Below are 10,890 nucleotides of genomic sequence, written 5' to 3'. Positions count from 1 at the left end.
TCTTCTTCCTCCTCCTCCTCCTCCTCCTCCTCCTTCTCCTTCTTGTTCTTCAGCAGGAGGTTGTTGGGTTTTCAAAATTTTTTTATTTTTTTTATTTTTTTGGGTTTGCAAGTGGGGGGAAGAAAATGAAGATGGGGAGAAGAGAGAGGAGGTGTGACATCCCACATCGCCCAGGGGAGTGATCCTTAAATGTATATTCCCATCCCTACCTAGCACGAGGCCTTTTGGGAGCTCACTGGCTTCGGGTTCCGTAGGAACTCCTAAGTTAAGCGAGTAGCGCACGAGAGCACTCCCAGGATGGGTGACCCATCGGGAAGTTCTCATGTGAGTTCCCAGAAACAAAACCGTGAGGGCGTGGTATCGTGCTACTGTGGTGGAGCGGGCCCAGGAAGTGATCCGTCCCGGGCCGGGATGTGACAATTTGGTATCAGAGCCTAACCCTGGTCGCGTGTGTGCCGACGAGGACGTCGGGCCCCTAAGGGGGGTGGATTGTGACATCCCACATCGCCCAGGGGAGTGATCCTTATATGTATATTCTCATCCCTACCTAGCACGAGGCTTTTTGGGAGCTCACTGGCTTCGGGTTCCGTAGGAACTCCGAAGTTAAGCGAGAAGGGGGTTAGAGCAATCCCATGATGAGTGACCCACTGGGAAGTTGCTCGTAAGTTCCCAAAAACAAAACCGTGAGGGAATGGTAAGCCCAAAGCGGACAATATCGTGCTACGGTGGTGGAGCAGGCCTGGGAAGTGATCCGCCCTGGGCCGGGATGTGACAGGAGGGGGGAGGGGGAAGGGAGGGACAAACTGATGGTTTTTTTTTTCTCTGCTTTTATTATTATTTTAATATTTAAAAAATATTAAATAATTGTTTTTTAGTTTTTAATAATTTTTTAATAGAAAGTATGTCCCGAATCAAGCCACGTCAGAACTTAACAGAAAAATTGACGGAGGTATGACATTGTCACAAATTTGTAAGATGCGGTATAACATTGTCAATTTTAAAAGATGAGGTATGAAACTGTCGTGACCCCAACAGTTGAGGTAGTTTTTTGTACTTTACCCTTTTTTTTTATAATTTTACTTTTATTTATTATTTTAATATTTAAAAAATATTAAATATTTTTTTTAGTTTTTAATAATATTTTATTAATTTTTTAATAGACAGTGGTCCCCGTCTATTGCCACGTCAGCATTTAACAGAAAAACTAACAGAAAAATTGACGGAGGTATGACATTGTCACAAATTCATAAGATGCGGTATGACATTGTCATTTTTAAAAGATGAGGTATGAAACTGTCATTACCGCAATAGTTGAGGTAGTTTTTTGTACTTTACCCAATCAAATATAATGTTTGAAGTTAAATACATAATCATATACGACCAAATGCCCAAAAGAGAAATCAGGAATTATTTGATGAATGGGCTAAATTAAAATAATTAAAATTTCAAGTATGAACATCCAAACAATAAACAAATAAACTCGCAGTTATTTCAAGAACTTACTAATTGATAAGAGACATCAATAAACTTGCAGATTAAGAGTCAAAGAATAAATATCTATGTCTGGGTGCCTCTTTGTCTTTGGCAAGAAGTGTAGGCTATTGTTTTTTAGACTTCAAAATGTCAAGTCATGTCTGTAACTCCGTATTGAATTAACAAACAGCTTTCATAATTTGTAAGTATGTGTATTGAGTGGTGAAATGTTACAATCTATAGAGAGCCACGTATTGCAGTAATGACAATGAAGTTTTTAACTTAATACTATAAATTTTTATTGTTGGTTAAAGTGGTTAGTTTTTTAGCATTTAAAACACTTTTATTGTTTTATATTCTCTAAAAGAAAACTAATTAGGATTCAGATTTTTCATTAGTTGGGTAGGTTAGAATCATAAAAAAATCATATAATAGCGGAACTAATTAGTATTTTTAATATTAAAACCCTCTCAACCCTCCCTACCCTAACCATGTACATGGCTCCGCCAGTGTAAATGCAGAATTAAATATTACTTCGCACTTAACTCTAAGTTCATATATGAATCCAACTGTTTAAACACGTTGGAGAGAAATTGATCTCTAGACCATTTAATTTGAGATACTTGACATTAATATTGATAATAACTCCTTAACCATCAAATTTGAAATAAAAATTTATACCTTTCAATTTTTCATGTGTATTGAAGATAGCCTTAATTCGCAATGCTCATTTTATTTGTGTAGTCTCTATCAATGTGCACTAAACCCCGCATGCTCTCATATTTATTTGTTTTTTTAATTTAATGTGACCAAAATATTTATTAGTTTAGTGTACATGTTATTTGCACCCTAATGCAAATAATATAAGTATTTGAATAACTGAATTCAACTTGTATATCATCACCAAAAGCACGAGTATGTACCAGTAGTTTTTAATTGGAAGGACCAGGGAAAAAAGGATTATTTTCAATTTACTATTTATAAGGACATCTTCATTAACGTTTTGCAAAATATTATTTATCCTTGGTTTTGTTAGAACATCGGATTGACTCCTCTGTTTTTTAAGAACAATTCTCAAAATAATAGAAAACAAAGTTAGATTTTAATAAATAAAAAAAATCATGTATACCACCACTACCGTCACCATCACCACCTTGACCACCACCACCTACACCTCCACTGCCACCATTGTCACCATCACCACCATATTATCCACCATGGTCACCCCCTGCTGTAGCCATGACCATCACCACCTCCTTCAATCACAACTACGGCTACCACTACCACCACCACCATCGCCACTGCCAACATCACCACATTCTCTACCCCATTATCCTCACCACTGCCACCACTTCAATCACCATTACTACTAACACCACTTCCGTCTCAATCACCATCTCTACAACCATGGTCACCATTATCACCAAACGCAAATTTATATGTTGTTTTGACATTTTAGATATTGGTACCAAACACGTTTTCAATGTTTTCATTCTAAAAAATCATTCTCGGATTAAACTACTAATCACATTCTCAAATAAATAAAATTGAAGAATCCTATTTGTCATTTTTGTTTTACAAAATAATTCTCCAATGTTCAGTTTACAAAACACCCGGATCGGCCCTAAGCTTTTTCATTTTCAGCTTTTAGTATTTAAGGTTTTTTTGTCTGATTTTTGTATCCAAACATTGATTTAGTATTAAGGTTTTGTCTCATCATCACCCTCGCCACCATTATCATCATCACCCCCACCGTCTCATCATCGTCACAATCGACACCACCATCACCATCTCACTATGACTAGCTCTAATACCAACACTGTCACCACCACCACCATATTATTCATTGCCGTCACCCCCACCCGCTGCCACAGGTCCACCACCCTAGTCAGTCACCATCTCCCACCATACACCGCTACAGCCACCATCACCACTGTTGCCACCTCTCACCACCATCGCCACTGCCACCATCCCCACATTCTCCACCCCATTATCCTCATCATTGCCGCCACCATCTCCACCATCTTCACCCTATTATTTTCTCGCTACTACCATCACTTCCATCACTATTGCTACAACACCACTTTCATCTCAATCACCATCTCTACTATCACCTCCGCCCTCACTAACAAAAACAAATTTATATTTTGTTTGACATTGTAGATATTGGTACTAAACACATTTTAAATACTTTCATTCTAAAAAATTATTCTTGAATTAAATTGTTCGACGTATTCTCAAATCATAAAAATACAACATCCTATTTGTCATTTTTGTTTACAAAACAGTTCAAAATTCAATTTGCAAATGGTCCGGACGGGCCCTAAGCTTTTTCATTTTCAGCTTTTTAGTATTTAAGGTTTCTTTTCTCACTTTCTTTACATTGATTTTTTTGACCACTTTCGTACATTTGTTAGTCCATCTTATCCTTCAAGTCGTCCGCGTACCAATGACGTAGTACGTCTTTGTCCCTCCTTTGTCCCTCCACATATCAAAGTCCCACTACATTATTAGCTAACAGAAAATTTGACAAAAACACTAACGGATGTATGGACAGAGAAAGAAGATTTTCTTTGGATTTACTTTATGGGAATTTTAGAGATCCTCACATTCTAGCTGTTCATTGTACATTGTGCGGTTAATTTTTGTCTAGTATTATTTGTGTTTAATTTTAAATATAAAAAAAAAATCAAATGATTTCTGACCTCACGATGCACGATGAATAGTTAAAATATGAGATTTCCACAATTTAGATCCGAATGGGATCCAAATCCTATAAAAACGACTGAAATCAACTCACATGAATAAAGTAGAAGTTACTCCCCATATATATATATGTTCTTCCACCGAAGTGCTGTCAATGCATTCTAGGTTTAGTGAATTGGATTTACTACCCTTAGATGTTTGGCACACCATGATTCGACCAAGATTCCTTGAATAATGACCTATTTTGGTATAAAGTCGTAGATCGCGTTATCAATTTTGAGTAATGCTAAGTAATTAAATTTGTAGATTACATTTGCAGATTAAATGATGTATCACTAATAAGAAATAAACACTTCAATAATAATTTAATTATCAATTTTCACGTTATTTAATTTACAAAATTTTGCTTACACATTTAGTCTCTATAAATTATTCGCTTCATGTTAGTTTACAAAATTTTACCTACATATTTAGTTACAAAGTTGTACCTACAGCACGTTAATTACTGTAGACATCGAAATTTCAGTGAAATAAATGTTAACCAAGGTATTAAAATTACAACATTTATTTATTTCACCTACATCACACACTCATTTCACCTACAACTTCCATTTACTTCACCAACCTCACACACTTACTTCACCCTACCAACTCCATTTACTTCACCCTACCAACTCCATTTACTTCACCTACAACATCCACTTACTTCACCCACCAACTCCATTTACTTCACCCTACCAACTCCATTTACTTCACCAACCTCACACACTTACTTCACCCTACCAACTCCATTTACTTCACCCACCAACTCCATTTACTTCACCCTACCAACTCCATTTACTTCACCAACCTCACACACTTACTTCACCCTACCAACTCTGTTTACTTCACCCTACCAACTCCATTTACTTCACCTACAACATCCACTCACTTCACCAAAAAAATGGATGGTGGTGATTCACTCTCAAAGCCTATAAATAGGCTTCTCCATCAAGAGGAAAAAACACCAATTCACAAATACATTTCTCTACTCCCAAATTGGAAGAGAACACACCAAAACCTTGAAGCCTTAAGTTCTAAAGCTCTCAAGAAAATCCCGAAGGATCAAGAAAGCACTTTTCGTTCTTCGTCAAATCCTCCTTCAAGATCAAGCCCCAACGGCCCTTGAAGAAAGTGTTCATTGTTCATCATCCGTTCATCCTAAGATCAAGCCCTAACGGCCCTTTGGATCAACAACATCAACAAATCCACACATCCAATCATTCTTCAAGATTAAGCCCAAAAGCCCTTGAAGATCCGCTCATCCATCAACCTTCAAGATCAAGCCCAAAAGCCCTTGAAGAAATCCACACAACCATTATTCAAGATCAAGCCCCGACGGCCCTTGAAGAAAGTGTTCATCATTCATCATCCGTTCATCCTAAGATCAAGCCCCAACGGCCCTTTGGATCAACAACATCAACAAATCCACACATCCAATCATTCTTCAAGATTAAGCCCAAAAGCCCTTGAAGATCCGCTCATCCATCAACCTTCAAGATCAAGCCCAAAAGCCCTTGAAGAAATCCACACAACCATTATTCAAGATCAAGCCCCGACGGCCCTTGAAGAAAGTGTTCATCATTCATCATCCGTTCATCCTAAGATCAAGCCCCAACGGCCCTTTGGATCAACAACCTCAACAAACTCATACACCCATTCTTCAAGATCAAGCCCAATGCCCCTTGAAGATCCATTCATCAACTGTTCATCCTTAGATCAAGCCCCGACGGCCCTTTGGATCAACAGCTCATCCACAAACCTACACCCTACGAAGATAGAATCAGAGGACCAAATTCGAGAGAGATCGTAACCCCAAAATCATTAAACACAAAAATATTATTTTTGTACACGTTATTCTTGTCTCTTGTTTTCAGGAATTTTCGTAAATTTAAAGAAGACAAGCGTGTAAAAACTCAATCATGCATGGCGATGTCCTTGCCTTTCCCCTCGCATGTCGCCTCCAAGAAATTTTTTATTATCCCGAGAATACGGATAAGTACATCAAGTATTATAATCAAGGTTTTAAAAGATGATACGCGCTAATCTGGCGGTGGGATAGGGCCTAGTGCCTAGACGGATTTAAGTAAATATATTATATTTCGTGTAAATAAGTGATCGTTTATACTTAAAATATATATAATTTCATCATAAACTACAAAATAGAATGACATATATATTATGAAGTATTCGAAAATAATGAAAATATGGAGAGCAAACATATAATATGTGTTCATTTAAATATTCAACAAGTCTCTTGCAATTTATTAAAAAATAAAATGCAAATGAAAGTTATCTATTTTCTATCTAAGTGAGTCACAACCTAGGCGAGTCTGAGAGGGCTAGGGGGTGCCTAGACGGTCTAGGCGGGTGTCTCAGCAGGTGTAGGCGCCCTTTCTTAATTTTCAAATGCCTAGACATTAATCTGGACGGTGACCAGCCGCCTAGCATTTAGGTGGCACTAGACAGGATTTTTAGAACATTGATTATAGTGCAAGTGGTTGAAAATTTGTTCAAAAAAAAGCTTCATTTTAACCCCTAAAATTTTTTCACTGTTATTATTACAAAGATAATAACACCATATGTAAGATTAAAAACTAAAAAATAGTCCTTTAATTTGTGTCCACATCAAAATATGTATTCCATATCATTTTTAATTACTTTTTTATGGATTTATTGTATTTTTAGTTTGATCATACCGAAACGATCATACCTAAATTATACAACATACCTACTTGAAATCATAACCAAATTCACCATACCGAATGAAATGGACCTAAACTACAGAACTTAACTAATTGAAATCAACCCAACTGACCGTACCAAAACGATTGGATCTAAACTAATTGTCGTACCTAAATGTAAACAGAACAAAAAAAATGCAAATTCCCCACATAGGCCTTTCAACAAACACATGGTATACATCGTAATCAAGTCTTGTTAAGACAAAAATTGGTTATGAGAGCTATCAAAGTATCGGACCTCATCGTATTCTCCACATATTATCATTATCAGTGCTTTCAAAAGCATGACAAGGAAACTGGGTATACAATATTCAAAATTTGAATAAATATCAAGAAAAAAAAACAAAATTAAAGAGCAGGGTTTTCAAAATTATATAGTTGCTATTTGAAAAACTTGAAAATTTTCATTGATTACATGTATAATTAAAGCATGCTTTCATGTCGTGTTTTCACTTTGAAAATCTTTGGTTATGTTTATGAAACTCTGGTTACGGTTCTGAAACTTTGATGGTGTATGCATAGAAATTATAGTAAAATATGTGGTGTTGTTATAAACTTATAAGTGACATGTCATGGATACATGAAAATAATAAAAAAATTAGATTAAAAACTTTTCAAATTATATTTAAAATTCATCTTATTTAAGCCTTTATCTCTCCAGCCTCTTTATTTATTTTAGGTTTTTTAACTAAAATAATTCTTGAGATTTGCATAATTTATCACTTTGGTATCTGAGATTTGAAATCAATAGAAGTAATTCCTGAGTTTGTCCACCATCAATCATTTTAACCCTTCAATGAAAAATCTCCATTAAATAAGATTAAAATGACAAAATTTCCTTCAATTTTTGTCAAATCATTAGGTTATTTGTTTATTAAATTAAGGGTATTTTTGTTATTTTGATCCTTATTTAATATAATTTTTCATGGAAAAACCAAAATGATTGATGGTGAACAAACTCGAGATCACTTCTATTGATTTCAAATCTCAAAATTCAAAATAATGAGTTATGTAAATCTCATGAATTATTATGGCTAAAAAGCTTTTATTTTATGAAAAATAGCAATATCTTTGTCGTAATGAAAAAATGTGAAAAATGAAAGGTATGGGTCCATGCATGCGATGTGAATAATGATGGGAAATATTTTATGTGTACCACAATGGACAATCCCTTTGACTTGTGCACTAACTTGGTCACGTTTCTTTCGCTGCAGATGTGTTCAATTTGAAAATGCTTTTATTTCTCGTCCTCTAGTTTATTTTGTTTAATTTTAATAAATAAATATAACGTTGCGGTTGTGTTCGATTTGAGATGCTTTTATTTCTCGTCTTTTAGCTTATTTTGTCCACAAATGTAATCATATTCACAGCATCCAAATGCTGATCATACTCTTGCAAACCTACGGTTATTATCCACACTTTTCTTATTTACGAACTACCGGTTGTGCCATTTACCAACCGAACCATCCAATAATTTTGGTTGAATCGATTTTTGACAACCGCAAGAAGACGGTTGGCTGGTGAAAACTGATTTTCAGTAATTATGTATATGTAGTTGGTAAGTGGCACAAGAAATTTGATATGGTTTGTCAACCGAACCCAGCCCTAGCTCGATTTGAGATGCTTTTATTTCTCGTCTTTTAGTTTATTTTGTTTAGTTTTAATAAATAAATATAACTATAAGGCCATTTTGTATAAAAAGTCTTGAGTTTGGTTCTTATAGATGTTGGATTTGAATTAAATTATTGGGGTTGATCTTTAGGGTTATAAAGGAAACGTATAGGTTGATAATTAAGTCACGTTTTTAATATATTCGATATTATCTATATTAAAAGTGATGAAATGTCTATTTCACAATGGGTTATTCATAATAATTTGGTTTGAATTTACTTTTAGAGAGAATCGAACCTAAGACCTCTCACTTATAAATGAAGATGAATATTACTATATCGTAGTAATAAGTGACAACTTCTTTTCTCTTAACAATAGTATAGATATACATTAACTAATCAATCGTAAGAGGAGCATAAGTTCTATTATCAGCACTACATCTCAGTGTACACTCCAAACTCCTTATATTTAAAAGGAAAAATATACTTACAAGAAGTGCAATTTTCTGAAGTGCCAATAATAGCAACCGAATAATATAATTCACGATTCGGCATTAACCAAATGATGATGCATAACAAATAGACTACAAGACCACGTTAAGCTTTTGATCAATGCACATGCTATGCATTTTAGACTAACCCAAAAGAGTTCAGAATGCTTGAGACTTTATAAAAAACTTGGAAAGGGATCCTCTTCGAATCCCTTCCACCAAGTTCTCTCCATCAAATAATCCGGGTTCTTAAAATTTGATCCAATAGCTAAAGTTATTATAACTTTTAAAGTGAGCTCCTGTTTGTAGCCGTTGAATTAAATTTCAAGGGCTCAGATTAGTTGATAAGGAGAACTTGGTGGAATGGATTCGGAGAGGATCCCATTTCCAAAAATCTCATTCTACACTCCAAACTTTCTATATTATGAAGGAAAAATACACTTGTGATGAGTGTAGAATGAGATTTTTGGAGTGCCAATAACACTTCCCATTAATATTCATGAGTAAATCCACCTTTTAGATGTGTCACTACCAAGCTAGAAAAAACTTTATAAACTGAGAAAATACGTGTGAGATACGCACAGCTCCAGATCAACGATTTTTAGCCAAGTAAGAAACTGGTTCGGCATAAATTTCTGTTTCCATTTCTGGTTTACCACATGGTAAGTTTTGAATAGGTACGAGCTAGAGTCACTTAGCATGGTCCAAATAGCAAGTTAGGTGTACCAAAATTTCTAATTTAAATTAATTTTGATGGCTTTGTGGTGGGTTCTCAGGTTGTGGGTGGATTTATCATAAGAGATTCTAATGGTTCACCTCCATTGTGGCTAGTGCCCGCAATCTTGGAGAAAGTACCATTTCTGTTGTTGAAGCTCTTGCCCTTAGTGATACTTTGAGATTTGCAAAGCTGAAGGGTTTTAGGAAGGTTTGCGTTGAAGGAGATTCCAAGCTCATCATTGATGTTATTTTAAACAAGTGCAGTACATCGTGGCGCTTAAAGACAATTATTGACAACATCAGATATCTTGCCAGTTCCTTTTCTTTTGTTTCTTGGTCTAATGTCTTGAGCGAGGTGAATTTTTTTGCTTATGTCATTACTAGTGTTTGTCAATCGATCCAAAACATTTACATTTGGAATAAACTTTTACCATTCTTGCTAAAACTACTTTTTTGTGTCATTTGCAAAGTTGGTAGTTCTCAGGGGGAGTTTAGTCAAACTCAAGAGAAATATTATGTAGTATCTCACTTGACTTTAATCTATTCTTTTTCCCTTAGATCAAGAGCACTTTTTCCCATTGAGTTTTTGCTAACATGATGAAGGTTAAATGAGACACCCACTAGGGTTGGTCATAACCTTGACGTGAGCATTTATTGCCGCTTGTTCATCTCAAGCGTCGACATTACATTAGCTCATCTTTTTATTCTTAGAATTCGGCTTTGACCTATTAGGTTTACCATAGTGAATACGGGTTTGTCCCATTGGGTTTACCATAGCCAGGTTTTGGTGAGACTATACTTTTATACGCATCCCTACTTGGAGACTCGCGTATGCATTGCATGTGCCTTGACGAGAAGGCTTCATCAATTGCTTCCACATTTGTCTAAAGACATGATGCTAATGCTTCTTTAGTTATACAAACTCGAGGAAATGTTGTCGTTATTATTTATTATTATATGAATGTGATTATGTAAATTGGAAGAGTAGGAATTCTATAGAATCTACAAGATTCTTTTCATCGTATAATTCGTATTACTTGAAAGACAAGTAAAACTCATCTAAATTGGTATCAATAAAGACACAAGACAAAAGAAAAATCAGTCAAGCTA

Source organism: the organism of the source record quoted next, unplaced genomic scaffold (assembly GCF_019419815.1).
Source record: "Pyrus x bretschneideri cultivar Hongxiangsu unplaced genomic scaffold, Pyrus_bretschneideri_v1 Contig71, whole genome shotgun sequence".
NCBI lineage: Eukaryota > Viridiplantae > Streptophyta > Magnoliopsida > Rosales > Rosaceae > Pyrus > Pyrus x bretschneideri.
This window is presented reverse-complemented; position numbering follows the sequence as displayed.